The sequence below is a fragment of the Anser anser genome (assembly GCF_964211835.1).
Source record: "Anser anser genome assembly, chromosome: Z".
Taxonomy (NCBI): Eukaryota; Metazoa; Chordata; class Aves; order Anseriformes; family Anatidae; genus Anser; species Anser anser.
In genome coordinates this window covers 39,561,990-39,586,587 of record NC_139723.1, presented here as the reverse complement: position 1 = coordinate 39,586,587, position 24,598 = coordinate 39,561,990, and positions in this window count along the sequence as shown.

The window sequence follows — 24,598 nt, the reverse complement described above, 5'->3', positions numbered from 1 at the left end:
TTCTGAGGCTCTGTGTGAGGTGTATTATGGGTGTCTGTGCACAAACACATGTGCATGTGGTCCTTGACCTCATCTGAGGTTTTCAGAGGAGCTGCAGAGCCGTGACATACGGCTCCTCTCCTGCCTCGCCAGGATTTCTGCCCTTTGGTCTCCACAGCGGTGAAGAGCAGCGTACCTGTCCAGCTACAGGATGGCACCCCAGCAGCCAGTGCCCCTGTCAGCGATCACAGCCTAAATTTTGCCCAGCAGAAGAGTGGCACAGCCCTGTGGCCCACGCCTGTGCCAACAGCAAAGCCTGTGCTTTGACTTTGCCCTGCCTCCTGTGTTTGCTGGCATTTGGGGATCTGCTGCAGGGTCAGAGAGCAACGCTGCTGTCGTCTGCCTTGTGAACTCGCCCGCAGTGAAGGACAGACCGGGAGCCCCGTGCCGGGAACACAGTGTCAGAGCCGGACGGTTATTTTTTCGCTATTCTCCATATGCTGCAAGTTTCCACTGGCAATTGAAGTGTTTGCCTTTTGGGCCTTCCAGTCACACTATTCAGGGAATTAATGTTGACATGAAATGATAAGATGGGGGAATGTGGGTACAAGGCTGCTACTAACTGGCCAGCTTACGGAGCCTGCAGCTCCTAGTGGTGATGGCTTGGGTCTCCCAGCTACTGCAGCAGCAAAATTTCTGGTTTCACAACAGAAAGGTGCAAGGACCTTCAGAAACCCACCTCAAAAGCACTCGAAACCAACAAAGTGAGTTGCTGCAAATGTATAGTCAGATATTCTCCCGTGAAAAGACCATGACAATTTCTTATTCATTATTTACTAAACTACCCAGACTTCAGGAGCAGGTTTAACTCCCTTTCATAGCTACATCCTTCCAGGCAGAAACTATTTATTTTATTCATAAGTAAAAATTGCAGTTCCCATGTCTAGTGTGCCAGCTGGTTGCAGAGCAAAACTTCTAAGTGCTCTTATCTTTTTTCCTCTTGATATTCTGACAAGCTTTGCAGATGGTAAGCAATGCATGTCAAGACCAGGAAGACAGGACAGCAGCACAGATATTGGTGGAGGGTAAACCCTTTGCAGATCCATGTAGCTGCAGCTGCCTGGAAGCGAGCACTCTGTGCTGGAAGACTGAACAGGTCTGAGTTGGACCCACAAGAAAATTAAAATAAAAGCAATAGTCGAGCAATGGCAAAAAATAAAAGGAGACGGGTTAGTTTCCATAATCACTTCCAATGCAGTTATGGTACAGAAAATACAGATGTGCCCTGAATAAATGTGAAATTGTAGACTGTGATGATCTTGAATAAGGTATGAAAGAAAAAAAAAAAAAGTGGAAAAAAATGAGGTAAGGTGAAAGCAAATGGGCTGTGAGCACTGTGGTGCAGTGAAGGAAAAGCTGAAGAAAGCCTAGGCAGCATCGTGTTGAACAGTGAGACCTTTCTCTGCATGCTGCATTGCAGCTGTCACCTTTAATGACCATGCTGCTCCCAAAGAGCACTCTGCAGAGAGCGAATGGTCCAAAGACTGCCTGGTGATGGCCTGCACAAAGTGACCTGATCACAGGGTGCTGGCTCCTTCTCCTTGTTTCCACCTCTGTATCTAAAAATACTCCCCATAGTTTCCTAAAGTGACTTTTTTCCGTGGAAGCAAAGGCAGTCACAGTTTGATCAGCAATTACATGCATGACCATGAACTGGAGGGAGCAGAGACGATAAAGACAAGGGGATGTCAGCTTGTTTGAGGCAGAGCGCCTGGTCTGGGTGTCTGCAGTTGCAGTTGCTTGGGATGGTGCCAAGCTGCTCAGCCACGAGCTCGCTTTCAGGTCATTTCTCTTCCAAAGAGAATTGCACAAAAGCGCCATGAATGAGTTTGAGAAACCTGACCATAAAATTACACCTGCTTGAAAAATATGACGGCTTCTGTCGGGAGGTTCACCAACATCTCCTGGCTGACCTTCCCTGGGGCATCCGGGGAGCGGCTCCACCAGATCCGAGCAGGTTTCTCCGCGCGGGCACGGCGCGCACCTCGCCGGGCACCTGCCCGCAGCCCCGACGGCCGGAGCTGCTCATAACCTGCAAGAGTGGAAACAACACCAAAACCTGGAGGATGCAAGGACCTTCTCACCAAATCGGTCCAGAAACAAACAAACAAACAAACAAAAAACCTTCAAAAACCCGGCCAGTCACCGGCGCTCTGGCTCGCCCCTCGGGTGGCCGTGCCTTCGGAGGGAACCCGTGCCGCCGGAGGCCGTGCTAGCGGAGGCAGTGCCACCGGAGGGAGGCCGAGCCGTGCCGTGCCGAGCCGAGCCGAGCCGAGCCGTGCCGCCGGAGGGTCGCGCCCCGCCAGCTGCCCGCCCGGCTCTGCCCGGCAACCCGTCCCGCTCCATCTGCCGCTCCCCGTCGCGCCGCGCCGGCTCCGGCACAAGCCAAGTCTCTTTCTCCTATTCACCCGCGCTCCCCTTTCAGCGTCCTATTGTTCTTCCCTAATGGCCTTACAATAGCCCTGCCTGTTGCCTTTGCAGCCGCGGTGAGGCCAGCCGGGGAAAGCCTTAATCTCTGCTTCAAATTAAAGGGACTCCTCTGAATTAATAATGCTGCCAGGAATGCGCTCGCTGATACAAGGGGATGTATAGCACTCTTCAGCCCTCGGCAGCTGTGATTAGCTGGGGCTTGAAGTGTCCTGTCACAATATTTCATTCTGCTCCCCCGCCGCCCCCTCCCCGTCGGCAGGGTTGCCACATGGCCCCTCTTGTGCTGCCTTTTCAAGCCCCGTGCCAATCATGCGGCAAAGATGCCCCAGATAGGGTGACAGATGGGACTGGGGTAGTTTAAGGCGAGGATGGGGCCTGGGGGCACTCGCTGGTAGCTCAGTGGGACGCAGATGACCACAGGCAGGAGCAGGACTTATGTCTGCCCATAGCCTGGCCTTGCACCCCGTGCTTGCACCCCACACCCGGGGGATGCCGAAGGTTTTGGTGCTGGATGCACTTTGCTGTCTCCCACAACCTGAAGGGCTGGCCAAAAGCTGTGGGACAAGAATGTTTTTGTGGAATAAAGACACCCCACCACCACCACCCCAGGCAGCTCACTTGCTTTCCTGCAGCCTGCCCAGAGAGCCACCTTTCCGGGGGGGCACACTGTGGGTCTGGTGGGTTCACTGCTTCTGCAGCTATGCTAGGAAAAAACACATCCTTGTTGCAGGGTCAGGTGGTTCCCAGGCCAAGGCAATCACGGGGACCTTCTAGCAATGGAGATAAAGAAAGCCACTGCCAGCCCGACAGCCAACTTCCAGCCAGAGGACTTTTTTTTCCTGTAACAGGACACTTGGTAATGTTCCCCTGTTTTCATCATACTGTAAGTCAGCTGGCCAGGGCATCTCTTGCTGAAAAGTCCCTTGCAAATACCAACACGAGGACAGAAAGAGCATTGCAAAATTTACTACATCTAAGTTAATCATGAAACACTGCTGAAGTGGAGCACCAGCAGAAAATGGAAATCTTTTAAACTGAGCAGTCTCAAACTCTGTGTCAGAGAAAGTCTAAAAAAGAAACCCTGCAGTGTCCCTTCCTGTGGCGGTGGCATTGCAACTGGTGCTAACTCTGCATAAGGTCCCATGCTGCCCCTGGTGCCAAACTGAGCTCCTTCCCAGCCTGCCCGTCGCTGCTCAGGACAGCGCTGCCCTCCCTGTCCCAGCCTTCCCTTTGCCAGTCACATGCAAGATAAATTTTCCTCCGTGAGCAATGTGAGAGGGACAGATACTTTTGGTTGCCCTATTTTGTGTGTGTGTCCAGCTGCTTGCTATTGGAGTCCCACATTGGGCCTCTAAGATGTCCCTTGCCTTTCCTGGGTACCTGGACTACTTCAATGGCAGCTGCAGCTACCAGCCAGAATAAAAATTCACCCGACGATAGCACCTCTTAGTCCTTCTGCATGCTATTCCTCCTCCATAAATCCCACAGAACTTTGCACCACAAACACGGGGTTACTGGCCTGATTTTGCAAATGGGGAAAATGAAAGAGTGAAAGACCAGGTTTTGCAGGACATGCCAGGGGCATGTTTCCTAAACGAATCTTGGAGTTTTAACCATTTCCTTTGTATTTAATGCGTAATGCTTTTATTTTGAGACACCTGTTTTTCGCCACACATTGCTCCCTGCCTGTGCCTTTGGTGGCCCTGCACAGGGGTAAGTAAGGATTGCATTTATGTTTGCCTAACTAAAAGCAAAACACATCCCTTTGTGATTTCTCTGAGCACTACAGCAAAACTCTGGCTGCACCCAAGTGACTAATGCTGACACTCTCCACCCAAAGCAAGTTTCCATTTATTGAAGATCCTGGTTCATCACTCTGAGGCTTATTAGGATCCCCGAGGTGTCTGTGTGTGTGTGTGTGTAGGTCTCTGTGATGTGGCCTCTCCTTTGTCAGTTAAATCCATTGCTTTCTACAGATTTGCTAATCTTGAAAGCACTGACACGCTGCTGTGTCAGATCCGCTCACAGCTGAGGCACGTGGCCTCTGTCCAGCATGCAAATGCGTGGCAGTGCTGTTGCCCTCTGGCCAGGCAGCCTGACACCCAGGGCGAGCTCGGCAGGTGCTGAGCACGGGGCAGGTGTACCGCATGCCATATGGTCTGCTTGGTGTAGTGTTTCTCTTAAGTACTTCAAATTGCAGGCCAGGTGAGATAAAGCGAGTAAAAACACGTGTATGGAGCAAGCTGGGGAATATACACAAATAATGCAGAAGTTGTTGCTTATCGCAGAAAATGACTGGGAGCAGTGAAGTAAACCCACGTTTGTCCTCCTAGCTGCAGAAAGGTTATGGCAGTGACAGGTTTGGGAGGGAGGCTTGTTTGTTCCATTGCCTGGAGAGGAAACTATGCAATGGACCTCTGCAACAGATGAGACAGCCACTTTTTAAATGCTTAGTCTTTGGGAACAACTGCACGTAGAAATCAATCAAATTCTCATTTAATGATTAGCCAGAAGGCTGGTGCGAGGAATACATGTGTACTGGGGGGTAGGGGTGGGGAAAAGGGGTGGGGGGTGGGAGAAGAAAAAAATAAACTGCATGGGGAAAAGGAAATGAAACAGTTTTTAATGTTTGAGGTTTTTATACATCCTCACCACAATATGTGAGTTTGCAAAGTGAATTTCCTTAAAAACTTCTCTGTGTTCCAGCAGGGAGCAAAAAGGTGAGGTTTTTGCAATGTTATATGCACCGTGGTACATGTGAGGAGGCATGCACATTTACATGACTAATTGGAGTCTGTAGCTACTGTGTTTGCAAACTCACCTGAGGCAACTGCACTGGCAAATGACTGCAGCGTTGTGCAATTTATCATTCGTGCGCACGCTTGCCATTGTTACAGGTACCAATTTGGCATGCAAACGTGCATGTGTTTGCACAGATGGAATTATGTCTTGCATTCTTCTGGCCCCAAACAACCACCTTTCTCTTCATCTTGATGTGAAACGGTTGCACGTTAATGCTGCCCGATCGCCAACCCAGCCACAGGCACTCATGTCTGTCCCTGCTTTATCTCGGAGAGCAGGCTCCCCCCATCACCCAGTGGAAGAGGTAAAACCATGATGTATACACTTTTCCCCCCGCTGTGGGTTGTTTATGCTGCTCTCCCTCCAGGACAAACCTTTCAAGTGACTGGTGTGCAAAAGAGAGGCATGCGTGACCCACGCGCCGGGCTCCTGGAGGCCCGTCCCTTTCACACCCGGCAATTTTGCAGGGGATTGTTTCGGCAGCGAAGGTACAATGCAGCCATCCGGGGAGCCCTGCCCTTTGGAGCGTGCGTTTTGTTCTTAGATCAGGCGAAGTTCAAGCCGGTGCGTGCGCGGTGCGGCGGCGGGGGCCGGCAGAGTGGTGTTCCCGACACAATGCGGCATTTCAGAGCACGTGCTGCCAACTGTTGCCAAACGCAGGGGGACGTGGATGTTGGCTCTCCCCGGCCCCGCTGGTGCTGCCTTCCCCGTTGTGGGGCGCGGGTGGGCAGCGGGCCCCAGCTGACAGCTGTGCACGGCGCGTAGCGCCAACAGCTGCCTTCTCCTGGGGGGAAATTAAAAGATTAGGGGGATGTGGGCACGTGCTGGCTTCTGGGGATGGAGACAATGCTTGATTTAGGGTGGAACTTGTCTGCAGCGGCCGACAAAGGAGGTAGGCTGGAGCGAGGCAAGGGTCAGAGGGGCTCTTGCTAAGGGGGGGCGGGGAGACAAAGGCAGGGAGGAAGGAGAGGAGGAGGAGGAGTGAAAAGCGGCTGCAGAGGGGCTCTGAAAAGGCCGCCGCGGTCCAGCAACAGCTGCTCCCGCACAAGAAATTTGAGACGGTCCTTTCACAAACACAACGGCTGGCAGAAGAATAGGGAGGCCACACTTCGCCAAAATGAATCGTTTGCGATTGAAAAGGGGGGACCGAGGGCTCCCAGCGCTTTTAAAGGCTTGCACCTAGAGGTCTAAGAAATGATTAGTCAAAGTACATCGTGGAACAGGAGAAAAGTGTGCCACAGACCATAGGGGGAAGTAAATCCCTGCACTGCTATTAAAAGTTGATGCAACAGCTATTCTCCACAATAAGTGGCACAGAAGAAAGCCTCCACGTCTGTACGCATGCATGTATACATTTATCACAGCATTTTGCCAGGCTGCTGCAGCCGGGTTTGTTGGTGCAGTTGGAGCAGTTTGTTTGAAATTGCGGTGATTTGCACCTGCTGGAGAAATGACAAGACTGCTCACATCAGAAATCAGCAGAGCTGTGTGGAGCCTGGCGATCTGCCCTCCTCTGAAACCACTGCCCCAGATACTGCTGGTGAAAGTCCCCACCAGGGAGGGCTGCTCAAAGGCTTCTCGGTGCATCTACCCTGGGGAAACAACACCCCCCAGGGAGCAGAGGCAAGTTCATGTAGGAAAGACCTCTTGGAGCATCAGCCCTGCTCCTTCCCAAGGCCAGGCTGTAGACATTTAGCATTAGAAATTAACACTAATAAATGACAAATAGCTATCAGGGAAGACCTTTCCAGAATGTCCTAGCTACTCGGTAAAAATTGGCAGATACACATACCGTCAGGTTTACCGTCACCCTCCTCTTCTGTGCTGTCTTTTGCCTGGATAGTGCCTGAATGAAATCTACTACATTATATATACTAGTATATACAACTATCTATATAGTTACATATAGTTGTATATATATATTTTAGGACTGTGGTGCAGATCTTTTTTAGGGTAGGTCTCTGCAGTGACATTGAAGCTTTTTGCAACAGAGCCAGTGGAGTTTGCACAATTCAGTGGTGAAACTCTTACTTTGGTGGACTTCATGATGGACCGTGTTATGGTCAAAGAAGGGAGTAACTAAAGCAGATCAAGCTGCATGTGAGATGGTGAAATTTGAAGTATATAGGCCCCAAACACCAAAATGACAGAAATATTAATGAATTTATTACTGCTTTATGCTTCCAAGATGACTTTGCAAAAGGATAAGAACAGTAGGGAAAAAGGCAAAACAAAACCACCCCACAGCATAGACGTGGCTGTCATTAGTCATTTAATCACTGATAAAACCTCAGATAACCCCAGTAATTTGTCTGAAGAAGTCTGTGGTGCCTTCAGCACAAAAGGATGGCTGAGCTGGGGCAGGATCCCAGCTCATGGCCATCCTTCATGGGCTGGCTGCTGACAAGAGGGTTGTGCCATGCACAGAGGAAGGTTTTGGCTCCTCGAAGAGCCCAGCTTGCCTGAACAGTCATTTTCTGCCTTCTTTAGGGAGGAGGAGGTTGGGCGACACAGAGCCAGACACGGACTGGGTTTAGGTGGTTGGATCACACTCTTGTAAAATGCCTCTTTTACGGCGGATGTCAGGTTATCATCAGCGTGATGTAGCATGACACCTCCCAGGCAGTGTCTTTGTACTCACCAGTTAGATCGGCATTCCAGCCTTGTCTACAGAACATGAAGAAAATACTGGCATATGAGCAATGGTCCTGTACATCACCTAAAAAATCCTGTGCATCCAGATGGAAGATGTCTTTTTATTTCATAGGATTACTGGTCCTTTATTATTATTATTATTAAATAGAACCATTAGTTGTATTTACAGCATATATTTAAGCCACTGTAGTTGCATTTAAATTTTTTTTCTTTCCATTTTTCTGTGACATGATTCTGTAGAGATCAACTCAGTGAAAGCATGTGCATTTGTTTTCACTCAAATTATGAGTTTTTTTCTATATGATTTTGAAGTCATTTGAAGGTAAAAGCTTGGATTTGTGCTAAAATTTGAGAGAGACTGCATTCTACCTAAGCACTGTGTTGTCATTCCCAGAAAACAAGGAATTTGGGGTGATAAAATCATATGCGTGTATGTCTGAAAAACAGAATACAGAGCATGGACAAAAATATGCTAAAGATGAAAAAAAAAAAAAGTGCACTTGGAACCACTGTTAAGGACTGATATTTTGATCCTGTTTGAATTAGAGATGCAAGAATTCCCTTTGATAATTATACAGCACCGTCTTCTCTTTGGTCAAACAAAGAACTACAGCTGGCGTGACACCATGGATGGTGGCAGAAACAATTCGATATAAAACAGGTGTAAAATGGTAATCTGGGCCATAGTCACTGCTGTAAAACTTGAATCACTCTTGGGCATTCAACACAGGTGTCAAATTAATCCTTGATAGTTTGCCAAAACTGTAAGTATGTCAGATTGTTGTTACAGGGAATAAAAGGGCATACTCTATAGTTTCAGATGGAAAAGAAAAAAAAAAAAGAGTAGTTAAAGAAGTTTCAGTAGTTCAAGACATTACAAGGTTAATCTCTGTGGTGTTAACCTAAGAAAATACTGAGCTTACTTGTGGTGTCAGTGTCCTGCCAAGCCAACACGGGCTGAGGCTGTTCTGTGCTCTCCCTGCTGTTTGTACAGTGTTCATGTGCCAGCCTGTTCAAAGTACAGACTGGGAGCTTCTCAGAAACTTGAGGCTGTGACCAGTCTCCTGCAAAGCATTCAGAAGATCAAAAAGACATGCACAAACTCTGCAAGGTGCAGAAAGGACTTACATACAGTGCCTTGTGAAAATGGTCTGATTTAGTAGTGAATGTCTAAAAATGCAGTTCACCTGACCACTTGTTCTGATCTGAAGTGGGACTACTGTCTGGTACCTCTTGTCCCAGCCACATCAATTCTATTTGGTCACAGAAAAAAAAAAAAAAAAAAAAAGTAGTGAAGAATTTGCTGAGAGTAGCATGAAGAATAACAACCATTCCTGGCATTTATGTTGGCTGTTTAGAGGGGGAAAAGCAGTAATACAACTGTTTCTAGACAAGGGGAGTAAGCGGAGATATCAGCTCACAAGGCAGCACTCTTCACTTCTCACTTACTGGGTATTATGACACAATATCATTCATACTGCAAATTTGAAACTGTTCCTTTTGTACAATGTGGTGGGGCATGAAATACAAGTCCTAAGCCAAGACCTTTGGAACAATTTGTTTTTGAAACTGGAACGAGGGTGACTGCTCTGGTTCAGCATTATCTGTATATAACAGGTCAAGTTGCACCCTCACTACTAGTAACCCATAGTCAGCAGAGGAAGAATGTGAGAAGTTAAAAAATGGAGATTAATTCATTAATGCCTTATAATGACTGACTATTAATTCTCCTTGTCGAAGGAGTAAGAGTGTCTATGATGAGAGTTTTTGAGTTTGGGATTGAAACCAAGACACACACCTTGCAGCTAGATTTTGTGGCTCATAGCCAGAAGTGTGTTTAACTAAAGTCTTTTGAAATACGAGAGTCTTAATTTCCTATATCTCTTGTTTGGTTTGCTCCTAGAGCTGACCATCATCCTGTAATGACCTGAAATTGATCCCCTGTCCTGATATCTTCAAACGTACTGCTGAATCTAGACCTTAGGTTGTCTTTTTCCATCTGTAGTGATGCTCGTGTGATCCATTTAAGAAATCTGAGCCAAAAACTGCAATCACCACACAATTTCTTCTCCATACGCTAGTATGTGAAAAAGGCAGGGAAGGTTTTGTTTAATGTGAAGTTAATTGTCGAAGGGACTAGGTTTACTCATTACTAAATGACATTACTGCATTACTGCTACAAAAAGACAAAGTCTTGGTAATTAAGAGCAGGCAGTCCTTCACAATGCGCTGCAGAGACAGCAGCAATTCATCAGTGACATTTGCAAATTGTGGCACTGTGTGCTCCTTGCACAAAAGGCACAGCTGCCCGCAGATAACATCAGTTCAGCAGCAATGGGGTCCCATTTGTTTTCTCTCTGCCTCTTGCTGTCTCGTTTGGTGAGCAGGTGAATATCAGCTGGCCCAATCTGCTCGACCTCTGGGGCTGGTCTTCTGGGAGGCGCAGCTCACCAGGCTGAGCAGCGATGCACTTGTTTGCCTTGCTGATCTGTGCATGCTTAGTCCAAAGGGTATTGCTTCTTACCTACATTTTAGCTTAAAGCTTCTGGAGAGATGAAGTACTCTCGCTTTTTCCTTAGTCTCTGTTGTCCAACACATTACTCAAAGAAATAAAGTTGTTGCTCAGCCTCACTATTTTGAGACACTAGTGTAAAGAACCTCAATTCGCATTGCAGACTGTCCTAACTCCGAGCAACAGGTAAATGTTGCTTGTGCAAATTACAGTGACTGCAGTGTTATAGAGATTGTGCACAAGAGATTTCACTTGCTACAGCTTAATCTCCAACTGGTCATTAGTTGCAGAAATCCCCTATGCAGATGATCCCTGAAATAAGTGGAAAAAAAGATAGTGTGTCTATCAACAAGTTGTGTGGGGAAAAAAAATTCATCTACACGCACAGATCTTTCAGATTATATCTGATTCAAATTATTCATGTTCTTAAATATGTGCAGTCCTGGGCTGAGTGTTTGCTAGGGTTAGGGCCATAAACACTATGTCCTTCCAACTGTGGCTGCCGCAGCAGTGAGAAGTACTTAATGCATGGTCTTCCCTGGATTTTGCATCTTTATAGATGCCACGTAAAGTGACAGAGTGCATCACTACGTGGACTTCTCCTGGTTCCGTGTGGGTAGTTATGCTGGCCACATCTGCAGAGATTGTTGCTTGCTACCCTTGTTCTCTCCAGCTTGAGGATAACACGGAAAGTCAGAAGGGAGGACTATGGTAGGAATGCAAGCCGAAACATGTGTGTTGCTGGCAGTGAAAATTATTTTGTCCTCCAGCTGGACTTGTGCATGTTTGAGATGGCATGCTGTACAGCAGGGGCTGTCCTCATGACAAAGGACCAGCAAATGCTCTGCACAATCCCTGCAGGACAGAGAGTTCCTGCCTTACCGCAGACAGACCTAGCCTGGTGCTGTGTTGTCCAGAACAGGCAACAAGAGTACACAAGGGAAGGCAGCAAGACCTTCTACCTGCAGTGTAATTACAGCTGAAAGGCCATGAGAGGTGAATGGCATCAGATCGGTGTCCCTCCTTTGGTGGGGAGGGAGCAGACAGCGAGTGGGGGCCCTGGAGCAGACAAGCACGTTCCCCCCATGCTGAGCCTGCCAGATACTGAGAAGCCATGTGTTAAGCGACATTAAATGTTACAGTTCATTTTAACTTTGGTGGGTTTTTCTCCTAATGTTGGGAGGTCAGCTCTTGATCTGGGGTCAGAGCGATCCGGCCAGTGGGAAGCAGAGGGCACCGAGTGAGGTCTGGCAGAGCCACGGGCTTCATCGGGGGCTCTGGGTTGTGTAGGATGATGTGTTGTGCTCCCAACGCCCCTCAGCTGCAATCCTTTCTCAGTGGCTCCAGGGAAACCCCAGTGACTCAGTTTCAGTGGAAACAGGCTAACAGGCTGGTGGAAGCATGGTAAGCATCATTTTATGTGTAGTATCTGCTTCAGCTTGCCACAGGTAGAACTACCCACCACGGCATGATCATGGATAAGGAAAAAAACTCAGAGAGAAAATGTGGTGAACAGCACTGAGCCCATAGAAAACAAATGCCAGTTAACCACACACATGGCTACTGTGTATGGAAGTGATAAATCATTCTGGGTTGGGCATGCATTGAGCTTTGTATGAGTTTCCCCACCAAAAAAATCCCAAACCCTGTTGCTATATGATCATGGAAAAAAACACTGTATTTGATACCAAGGTCTGAAAAACTAAATTTTCTACTTTTGCGTTTTTTTTTGCATAGATTTATATGTCTTACAGCAATGTGGGAGTAATCTCTGGGCACTCTGCCTTTCAGAAAAAGAAAAAAAGCAGGCTGATTTGTTCCCATATATAGCATAAGCAAGTTGCTTGAGGACACTGGCTTTGTGTTGGCAGCCATTCCCCCAGTGACATTTGTGGCATGTTTCTGTCAAAGAACCAAAAGTGTGCAAGCACTGTCTTGAAATCCCTCACATTTTCAACGAGCAGAGGTAACTTCTTTGAAGAGCTGGGGACATGGGTTATTTCTGCGCTCTGGGGACACTCTGGGTGGGGGCAACCTGTCCTACAGGCAGGTTCTTCAGACAACAAGCTGTGCTCTCTGGCTGAAAGAAATGCTGCTGGAGAAACTTGTGGAAAACACCTTTCTTGGTTGTTATCCTATTCTCAGATTGGGATGGAGGCATAGACCGGGGAACCCCCTGATAGTGTGGCTCATGGGGTGAACATAAGGACACCTTAATTTTGTCAGTGTGAGCTGGTAGCCCCAGGCTGTACTGGGAAATCATCAGCCCACAAGGTCGATACTGGAGATAGTGAAAGCAGAAGTATTTGAAGAGAGCTCTAGAAAGTCAGAGGCTGATAGAAGGGTGTTTGGAACAAAGTCACCTTGCAAAACATCTTGTCCATGGTAATCCCTGTAAATAAGATGTTTATTGTTTTACAAAAGAGAGTTACATTTAGTATCTGAATCCTAATATTGAAAAATACAACATCTCAGCTTAAAGAGTGGAACCAAAACATGTGACTGTCCATATGCATCCATTTAGAGCTGTGAGGTCTTTTTTACTGCATCTTGAACAGAACCATATTTTAGTTCCTTCTAAAAAATACACATTTTTTCAGTAATGCCTAACCACTCACTCCTGTAAGTTTATTGATAGCTACAGCAGTATTATGCCCTTGGCTTACTACATTAAATTAAGCTGTAGTAGTGGCTCAGTGGAACTTATTTGAAAAATTGATAGTCTTTGGCCACAGAATTCCAATTCTGAATCAAATCATCAGTCTTTTCTCAGGTGTGGTTACCAGAACCTTCAGCAAATTCATGCATCCAAAATTTATAATTGATATATGTAGAAAAACTTGTATGTGAGACACACCACTGGGCTGCACCGCTAGTGCTTGAATAAGAGGAGTTTTAGTATCAGCTTAAGAGGAGGTGGGAAAAAAGCATCTTACAGCTGTGGTACAGAAAACTAGTCCACAACTCTCAAATGTGGACCTAACACCAGATGCTAGTTTTCGTCCCTTCCTTGTGCTGGAGAAAGGGTGTCGGCGTGGTGTGCATCCTCCATGTGCTCTGAAACACACGAGGACGTTTCCCCTTGTAAGTCTGAGCACTGGGAGACCTCAGGTGAACGGTGTGTGCTGCAGCAGGCGAGCGAGTGAGCCCCACGCACAGCTGTTGGAAACTCCCGATTCCTATCCTGAGCTGAATCTGACTCCTTGGGTGAGCACTTGGCGTGGGCTTGGGGGACTTCCCACGGAAGGGACAAACTCTTGCCAGGGTGCTGCTGGCTGGGGGCTTGCCCAGGATTTTCTAACTTTGTTTTTTTGTGAGGGAGAGTCCTAATAAATGCATATACACGTGTGCAGAACCCGATTTTGTTTTACCCTCAGGTTCAAGTTCAATGCTTTTTAGAGGGAAATATTGGCAATGTCTTTATAAGCATCAAAATTAAGAGTTTTCTTCCTGCAAGCTGGCTCTTGTTTCTCCAGAAACATGGTTAAAAGAAAAAAAAAAGGGGGGGGGGGGGAGGGAGAAGGAAAAAGAAACCAGTGCAGTGCTCTCCCAACCAGTGGGAAATTCTTACTGATTGAAATTTTTTACCTTGCTGGCTTTGTCAGAGATAAGAGTCTTTGTCTGTGTTGTCCCAACCCTCCTGCAACGTTTTTTGTTTCTAGTCTTTTTTTGCCCTGCAGAAGCTTAAGCATAACTGGGAGAAATTACACATTTCTGCATGCATTGAGGGGTATGGGAATGAGAAGAAAAGGGAAGAAAGGGAAAGTGGAGAAGGAAAGGCAGATACTTTGGCCAGGACAACTTGGACGTGTCACTGATCATCCCATCACTTGCAATTGGCCCAAGTGACCAAGCATGCTGCCTGCGTTTCACATTTCATCTGTCAGCAACACCTTGTCCCTTCTCTATTCAAGCATGTCACCCTGGTGCGTCTGGACTGTAAATGCCCGCTTTTGTGTTCCTAATGCTACTGAGGTACGCATGCATGTGGCAGAGTGGATGTGCACTTAGTGAGCTGGTGCCTGGCACTGAGTGCAGGAAGGAAGGAGGACGGCCTTGTGGTTACAGCACTCCTCCTGCACTCGGAAGAGCTGCGTGTTGTTGCTGCTCGACCTTACGTGCCACGCTGCCTCCCTGGCTCTGGTTCAGCAGAGCTCTTACAAACGCCCTTTGCTTACGGCATTTGCTGGCGTATACCTCTGCGCTGCAGAAACTCCTGAACGTGCTCCTGGGTTTAACTCAAAAGAGAATGTAAGCTAGCAAGACGCAGGCACCTGCTGTGGGCAGCCCCGTGCTGCCCCAGGGCTGTGCTGCCAGTTCCCACCTAGAAAGCTGGAAGAAGGGAGGATAATACAGGCTGCTAGGATGGGAAGGCGGATATCCTGAGACACTGTTATAATGCCTACGTATGGGCTGGAAATGTGGGAGAAGAAGAATTCCAGACAAGCAGCAATGGTGTGGAGAGGAGTTTGCATATGCATGAGCTTTTTAAAGTGCTTGGGGAATGTACAGTACAGAAGCTGCATTACCTGAATACAGTGACATAAATGCATTATGCCTTACAACAACATGAGCAATGATTTATCATTAATTACCATGATGGAGCAGTTAGCCAACTTTGTTTCAGTGTTAGCAAGCTTTTGCTTTAAGGTGAATGACTGTACGCATCTGGGAATTCCCTCTTTTCTCCAGAGCCATACTGGCATTTCCCTTGGCAGCTCAGGGTGTCCCTCCTTCAGTTGCTCCATGTACTTTTCCATCAACTTGAAAGTCCTGCTTGGTGATAGCTGTGTCTGGTTGAGCAAGGCAGCTCTCCAGAGCCCCGGGCCCTGCAGTGTTAGAGGTCTGCAGTTTGCTGGGTGGTGCTCCCTGAGACGGGTTGCACTAGCTGCTTCTGTGGTGCACCGCACCCGGCCTAGTCTGGTGTGGACAGTCAGAGCTGGGGGCCTTGAGCTGCACCGTCCTACACAGGGGCTCTGATGTTAATCAGACTCCACATTAATCGGTGCACATCAGGAACTGCAGCAGGGGCTCTCACCAGGCAGTGGGTGCGAGCCTGACCCATTGCTGAAACCAGCGTAGTGACATTTCCGTTCCAAATTACTTTATACAGCTGGAAGATCTGCTGTTTTTCAGCTCACTTGTACCACTCTCTAAATATGAGTAACGCAACTCTCACAGGGTTCTGCTGTGATTTCCACGCTAGAGCTGCTGCGTTTCTCAGGGAGGCCGTTTTCCAGGGTGGGTGGGGGAAGCCGGGCTGGTGCAGAGGTTTCCTTACTCACTTTGGGGAAGACGGGGTTGAAACCAGGTGAAAGTTCAGGCTTGGACCAAAACCTCAAAGCTGACGCTTCCCTCTTGCTGTGTCAATGCAAGGTGAATCATCCCCAGCTTGGTGCAGTGTGTGCTGTCAGGGTACAGGGGGAGCCAGGGATCTTCTCTGACTTGGCACCCAAAATCTGTCCATGGGCTGAGCCCTGGGCTGGGGGCATGGCGAGGAGTCTTGCCTCCTTCTCGTGGGTGCAGCCAGTGAGGACAGCTGGGCCTGGAAAGCAGCAGTGTGGCCTTGGTTGCATTTGCTTCTGAAAAGGTACTAACAGCTGTCAAGTGGGGAACTGCAAACTTCTCCTGGGTCTTCCCATTTGTCAGTGATGCCAAAACCAGTGTGGGTTGGAGGTGGCCAGGACCATTCACAAAAGGGGACCACAGAAAAATACAGAGCTAAGGGAAAAACATGGGTCTTTGAGCTTTAAGAGTAGTAAGGTGGAGGCCGTGGGTGGATAAAAGGAGTCGGTAAAACAAAAGGGTGTCAGGCTGTGGGTGTCCAAGGCCGGTGGTGGAGATGGGCGAGCAGCAGTGTCTGGGTGCTGGGCCTAGCAGCAGAGTGACCGAGAGGCCCTGCACTTAACCTCTAAGGCTGGTCCCCAGGGCAAGACGTCAGAGGGAGGTTGGGAAAGGAAGGGAGTGGCAGTGAGTCAGCCCCGCAGCCGGAGCGGGAGGGCAAAGCCTCCTGATCCCAATCCCATGCAGGCTGCGTCTGCCATGGCCTCAATGCCTCCCCTCCTGGCCGCAGCTACCCCAGTGCCAGGTGTCCCCTTGGGGTGTCCCTGCTTGAACCTCTCCCTGCAAGCCTGGGCTCTGCAAATCCTTGTGGAAAAGCAGCAGCAGGGTGGGAGGTGACAGGCTGTGCCCCGAGGTGCTTCCAACAGCTTCCAGCAGCTCCAACCAGCAGCGGCTTCCTCAAGGTTTTGGCGCAGTGGGTAGCTGCTCGTGTGCTCACGTGGCAGTGCGTTGTTGTTAAAGCAGGCAAGGACACATGCAATTAATCAGAAGCGTGCCGACTGCTCCACCAGCGGACGTGTGCCGGGAGGTAGCAGACTGATTTTTGCACTGGGCACAGCCCAGTATGTATATCCAAAATTTGGCTCCAGAGAGAGGGGGTGGCCGGCAGGGAACAGCCCCAGCTGGGTCACATCCTTGTCTCGCCTATTCACCAGAACCAGTGCTAGCTGAGGAGGACATCAGTAAGGCAGGCAGCCTTCTCTGAAATGTTAGTGCTGCATCGAGAACATTTTTTAAGCTAAATGCCAATTTGAGTCAGATTTCCAACAGTCAGGCATTCATCACCCATGTTTACCCTGAGGTACCCTTACTTATAGCTGGAAACACTAGCAATTTAATAATAAATAAAGGTCCCCGTGATCAAATTCTAAAAAGCACTGTAATGTTCTCTGGATTCCTTAGGTGAAATATTGTTTTTCATTAACAGGTTCCTACCCTTTTCAAAGACAGTATGTCTCCATCTTTCTTGTTACCATGTAATAAAGCTGTAAAAATAAACAAATGCTGCGCACATAAGTATGCTTGATTTTAGGCAATATTTTACAAAGTCACTATGGACTTAGAATAACCCAAATAAACTTCTACTATTATGCAAAGGATGGCTTGATGAAATATTTAAGAGTGAACTGAACATTTAGTGTTGAAACATGTCAGTCAAAGAACTGATTTTAAGACATAGTTTCTTGTGTAATTAATTTAATAAGAGGAAACTATAGGTTCCAGTTGGAGACTAAGCTTTTATCCACTCTAGACAACACTGCAGTATTGTCTTCAGTATTAAAGGTCACACCGTTCGGCGATGTAAAGTACACCAGATGTGCCAAAGGTCATTTCATGCTGCTTTGTTCAAGACCCATGCTTACCTTAAAACGTACCTACCTAGGAGGCTTAACTATAAGTCAGAGCAAAACCAATAAAAATTCCTGGGAGGCCAGGTGAGTGGTGACTTGAAAAGGTTAATTAATGTTCTTTACATGGACACTTTTTTTCCTTCAGTAGTAGAGTAGCAGCCTATCAATGTAGAATCATAAACTTCGTTATTCTTTGGAAACTCCAGACGTCACCTGTAAAAAAAGAGAAGTGCAAAGTGCTAGTACTGAGGCTGAATTTGTAATAAATAACATACGTATCTGAAGGGATATCAAATGCTACCAGGTGTAACCTTGCATGAGGTTTTAAATTCTGAATTTCAGATAAAATTGAATAATATAATTAATAAAGCTTTCATTTCCCTTCTTTGAACACCTGCTAATGGTTTGAGGTAAGAGTTCACCAAGATGAATCATAGGAGCATACATCTCTCAAGCTGTTGGTGCAGGTTGTTTGCAAACCTGGCCATAGCTACGGTATTTATTGATTTACAACCTGTTCTTCCCTGAAAGCTATTTCTTCAGTCCAGACACTGGGGAATCAGCTTTACGTAAGTAAAAGCTTAGCTCCCAAAGTAGGATATGGTGTCTATTAGAAAACCATTATCAGTGTTTTTCCAGCGAATTAGCTTACCGCAGCCCTTAGGAATGTGCAGATACATGGAAGTAAAATTCACATGTGCCTTTGTTTTGACCAACAAAGGCATCAGAATCAGCCTCCAGCTTTCTGCAAAAACATTTCAAAATCCATAACAGCAGAGTAAATCACAGAGGAATTAACCCCCCCCCGTTTTTTTTTTTTTTTTTTTTTTAACTCTTGCAGTGCATTAATGGGGGTCTGGGGGTCTGTGTTGCAAGTGTGATATTACCACTGTAACTCCTGCAAAAATTCCTGATGTAGATCAGGCCTGAAATAGCATGGTAAATTGAACCTTTTGGTTTTCCTCTCCACTCACATGCTTGTCCATGCAACCCCCCTCCATTTTGTTTTATAGGCTTTCTATGATGCTCCCTGTGCCACTTTCCACACTTGGTCTTTACCTGCTGTTCAAACGCCTGGCAATATGAGACAAAGTTACCGCTGGGGGCTGCCTGAGAAGCTGTGTCAGGACCCTTTTCTAGACATATTCATATGTCACAGATACCCCAAATGAATACCTAAACAATTTCAAGTAAATACACAGTTATGATTCTAATACAATTGTTGGACTACGACAGTTTGTGGTCAATGGGGTGTTACTTTACAGAGAAAATCTGCCTGGCTTTATGGTTGCACTACACCTTTGAATCCAGATTTTGGCTGTGATACTGACAGGCCAGATGCTCAGAGGCCTGCTTAAATGTGATTTGCTGCATAATGGTATGAACAAAGAGCTGATTAATTTCATGATCAGGAATCAGCCTACTGTTGCAACAATAGCAGTGCTCTGGATCCCACTGCTAGATTCAGACCAGTGTGGAGTGATGTTGGAGCGCTGTGCTTGGCTGGCAGGACTCCAGGTGAACCTCTCTGCCAGCTATCAGGATCCACAGTATTTTAATCCCACTTCCCTGCACTGCTCAATGCCCAGTGTAAATTCCCACACAACCTATCATTCATGCCTGTGACTCTCTTGCATTTAATTATATAAATATTGTACTTCCATGCTTGACATTTCACAGAATTATGGAGAAGCGTGGGGACAAAGTGTTTTAACCACTGAGCATCCATGCAAAATTTCAGTTTACTTTTAAAATAATTTTGCACATAATTTTTATGTGCATTAAGCCCCAAATCTGAGGTTATTTTTTGGGGGCCTGGCTCCCTGGAACACCAGATGCATGCTTCTGTCACTCCTGGTAGTTGCTATGGTGGTGGGGCCAGCATCCTTGGTGTGCTCTGGTGCTAGGACACCTGGCTGTGGCACCCAGTCTCCTAATGTGACAAGCAGCAACACGCTGCTGACAGTGAGGGTCCTCATGAAAGAGAAGTTAAGGATTTTCAGTGAAATGCCTTCTCGCAAATGGATAATTTTTGGTTGCTTGCTTGTTGCAAAATAGTCCCCACCAGCTTGCAAAACTAGCTTGTGGTGCACAGGGGCTGAAGCATTTGACCTTGGACAAGGCTGCGGGGCCTGGAACATGGTGCCTTGCTTAATGCAGCTGTGGTTTCTCCAGTGTCTCGAGGAGAAGCACCTGTGATTGCTCATGGGACAAGCTTCCTGTTACTTTATACCACCAGCCACACTGGCAGCTATAAACTCCCACTTGCCAGCCAGCTCCTCTAGGGCAAGCCTGGGCTGCACGCATGTTTGAGCTCCAGTGCTGGAGAGAGAACCAAGGACCATGGGTGAACCAATGCTGCACCTCATCCCAGCGTTAACACCAGTCAGCGTGTGGTGGAGGGAGCTGATAACCTGTTCTTGTCCATTGCTTTGCTGCTAAAGAGGTTGTAAAGGCTCTCCTGGCAGATTGTTCTGCGTCCACGGTCTGCTGAGTGGGGGGTGAAGGGATCTGAGCCTACCACAGGACTGTGACAACACAGAAGTGCTGCAGACATAGACCTTGGCAATCTCTGCCTCTGCTTTTGTCAAGGTCCCTGCTTGCCTGACACTGCAAACGCCTTTGTTTATGCCTACCTTGATTACTTTCCTGCTGGGACTTCCCTCGGCTCTTTCCCTGGTCAGACTTTCAGCTTCTTCTGCAGCTGGCCCTGGAGGTCTGCCCAACAAAACACACACAGGCACCCTGGGGTTTCTTGTAGCACAAGCAGAGGGAGAGACAGACCTTCAGCTGGAGCAAATCATCATCATTCTCCCAGTTCAAGTGGGCTTTGGCCCACTAGACGAGATGCTAGCTGAGAAAGGTTGCTTGGCATTTTCTCCCCTGAGTTGCTCTCTCAGTCATACCAAGAAGTGCTTCTGAACTTCCCCATACCCCTAGACGTGACAGGCATGTACCACCACCAAAGACGCTGAGGATAAAAGCGGTGCTGGGGCTCAGCTCTGTCATGAGAGGTACTGCACTTTGTCGCTTGTATCTGGGAAGCAGCTCTCCCTGTGGCACCTCTTCTGAGGAAAAAGGACTGAAGTTTCCACCCCTGTAAACTTTGCCCTTGCGTAAGTGCCAGTTTCCCACAGAAAAGGAAATGAACGTAGTGAAAAAAACTCTGGTCTGATGGCTGAGGAAGGGCAGGAAGTGGTGTTGCTAGAAACCCAGTGAAAGATAACAGCAGAGAAGCAAAGCTCTTGAGATGAGAAGATACGGGGGCACACTGTTTTTACCATTTCGGCAAGTGGAACTGCATCTTACCGGAGTGCTTCTTGCACCATTTCTGCAGTGCCTGCATGCTTTGCTTTGCCCTTTCAGTGGGTTTGGGAGATTCCCTCCGTGAAGAGGAGAGTTGCTCTACATTGACAGAATGTGAAAGGAAAGACACGCATTAAATCTTTCCGGGGGCTGGAGGATGGCTCCTACTTGGCAGCGCTACAGCAGAGAAATACTGTGTGCTGTAGGCTGCACATCTCACTGTTTCCACGCCGGGCACAATTTATGCAGATCAGATCGAAAGTTGTGTTTTGTATTCATCACAGACTTGTGAGGTGGCTTTAGCCATGGGATTTCTTTTTTCCTTCCTGTGTTTTTTTTTTTTTTTTTTTTTTTTTTTAAAGCTGAAAATAGCTGTGGCTATATTAGGGCTGTGTAAACTTTCTCAGATTTCTCTGATCTGTAAAAATCAATTCCTTTGGCTCGAGTGTCCGCAGCTGTTAGGAAGGCACTCTTTGCCATGGATTTAGCGGTTTGCCTGAATAAACCAGCAGAGCAGGACACAAACATTGAAAGCAGTGCTTATTGAATGTGAACGCAGTGGAGGAGAGCAGAGGCGAGTAAAGGTGCAAGGTTTCCAGAAGTAGCCTTCCTGCGTACACTCACCATCCTCAGAGAGCAGGCAAAAGTCGGTCTGTAGTTTCAGGTAAACAGTCTCGCAGTGCAGGCTTTGCTTTGCTAATGAACTCTTTTAAAAACCTGTAGCAAGGGACATTGCACAGTCCCTGAATATAAGTTATTGGGAACAGATTTTGTTATTTTTTTCTCACATAACACTGTTGTTCACCCAAGCTTATTCAGCAAAAATCAGGGACATGCCATACTCCCATCCAGAGCTGGAGGGGCATCTGAGTAATGTAGCTCAGATACTAGAACAAAACCTTAAAAAATATTGTTTGGGGCACAGAGACTGAAAATCCAAACCAGACCTAATTTTCTATATAAAATTTATGTAGATCCTGAAGTATTTAGATTGGTAGTTTCTGCTTGTGGATCATGTAAATTTGAGTTCAACTAAGTTTTTTTCAGACAACCCCCGAAAGTTAAGACAAACAAAATGTTAAATAAATTGTTTTCTCCAGTTGTTTGCTTGTATTTTTGTCTATGCCAGACATAAACACTGGGGTGGAGGTTACAAAATCACTCAGGACATACCAAACAGTAACAATCTAATCACAGTGGAATAGGTGGGGGGAGGTGTTCATCAGTTAAACAAATCAAACAGCACTTTCCCTTGAGCATTGAAATAAAAATGTCAGAAAAGCAGAGATGTTGTCTGAAGGACAGGAAAAGTAGATTTCTGTATGAATGATCTAAGCAAGACAAAACTCCCCAGTAAAAATCAGAGATTATAGGAACAAACACATGAATAGTTTTAGTGCACTCTGTTATTTTTTCATTTTCTTCATTACTCACATAGCTAATATACTTTACATACCTAATGGAGAGCCGCATTTGTTTTTCACAAATATGTTTTCAATACAACCTGCTGCAGTCTGCAAGTCAACAGGGCAGCATTTGTTCTTCAAATTCCCCCCTGCACCTCTTCTTCTAGTTTGAGATATTCAGAACTGGGAAGAACCTACACAACTTTCTGACTCCAGAGAGAAGTGTTTTTTTCAAAGTCAGTTATTATGGTTCAAGAAATACCTTGATTGGATCTCCTACTAGAGTGTAGTGGTTACTGTAATGACATTTTCCGAACATAATTGGCACAAGCCCTACCTGCTATGAAGAGGCTCTTCTTTCAGGACATGCAGTGCCTTTGGCATTGATTAATGTGCATTAGCACTTGCAGATGAAATATTTAAATGTGTGATGGTTGGGTTGTTTATATTTAACATAGGGATTGTGGATGCACATTTTGAATACAAATGAGTTGTGTGCATCTTCTTTTAAAAATAATAATAATAAAAGTGTCTGGATAGTGCTTTTCTCATCAGTTATCATAGTGATGTCTGCATTCAGCTCAGAGTATTTCCAAAGACTTCTAGTGCTGCATCTTAGCTTACTTTCTCCCAGTGTAGTGATATCTGATAGATACAGACCATCCAGACAGCACAGAGTACTTGGCAAGAGGCTTTTGGGTCCACAGGGGAGCAGGGTGCAGTGGCACCTTTTGGCATGGGTGGGCTGTCCCTGGCCTGCGTGCTCCTGAGCAGTTTTAGCTGATTTCCCCTTAGCTGTCCTGAAGTTCTGTAAGCAATGTTTAGTAAACCCTCCTATCATGCTTGTCCGTACCAGCACTGCAGAAGCTGAGAGGGTGAGGTGGAAAGCCTTGCCCATAGGTGCGGAGCTAGTGCTGGATCCAGCTCGGTGTGACCGTGCCCCCTGCAGATCGCCTCTCCTGTTGAGGGAGACGAAGCCGAGGTGGCCCCAGTGCCTTGGGGACAACGTTGCCTTTCCCGCAGCAGGGCTGGCACTGGGGAGGAGGACCTCCGATCGATACGATGCTCTGCAGGCCCTATTTGCCAATTGTCTTTTCCTTGCAAATGTGACTGCCTCTGCTCTGATTGACATTTCTTTAAATCAAGAGAGGGCAGGAGAACGAAACTGTTATGACATAAAGCAGGAAGTTTTAGGTCTTGTCAGAAAATGCCTTGCACATCATATTTTAAAGATACCTAATTTTACAGCTGTATCAGGAGAGCAAAGAAAATATTTTCTGGGAGTAGGTGACTACCTAGGAGTGGTGTTTCAATTGGAACATAGCAAAAAGTACCCTTAGGCTATTTTACATTTTGTCTTCTGATCTGAAAGATGTCATTTCTGTGTTTTGAGCTGCAGTTGCATAAAAGTTGGAGTGTTGTTGACTTACATTTATTGAAAGTGTCTGGATTCAGATTCACAGGGTGAATTCACAAAGTGAAAATGTTGCTTGTTTTATTTTGTTGTGCTCTGCTTGAAAAGATTTGACTGGATACCTGTATTCGCAGACTCCTTTCACTGAGTGTATGTTTACAGGTACATTACTTGCACAGCTTAAACAGGGAGAAAAAACTACCACAACCAACCATTGATTGGGCAGCATCTCACTGTATTGAAACCAGGTCTTCTCCTATTATAGGAAAGTCATCATAAATCACTCCCCTTAGCTGGCACAGTGGTACTGGCAAAAGTTTTGATACACAACATAGACCTGGCCTTTGTTTCCCTCACCCACTATCTCTGCAAAGCAGGAGGTCAGCTCATATCACAGTGAAGCTAGTCAGCTCCGAGCTCCAGCAGCTGTCAGATTTCTGCTAGTTTTACTGGATCCAGCTGTCAGATAAGGGCAATTAATTACTCTTAAGTGGTTAAATGACAACTGTAGTCATTTGTCCCACCTGCTGTATAACGTTTTATGTTTCAGAAAAATCATTTAGTTCATTTTTCTGCTTGACATACATAAATCTGGACTGGCAAATACTGCTGTGCTCTATAGTCACCACAGTACTGGTGATGCAATGTACTTATGGAATCCTTACTGGTGAGATCATATAATGGAAAAAAGAAGAAGAATAGGTGGGGATGCCTTAGCTTATTTGTTATTTTATAATATAGGCATATTAAACTGTGTCTGAAACTTGCCTTCAGTATGAAAAATGTGATCTTTTCAGAAATTATGGTGCAATGGACTAGATACCCCAGCCCATTGCTGGAT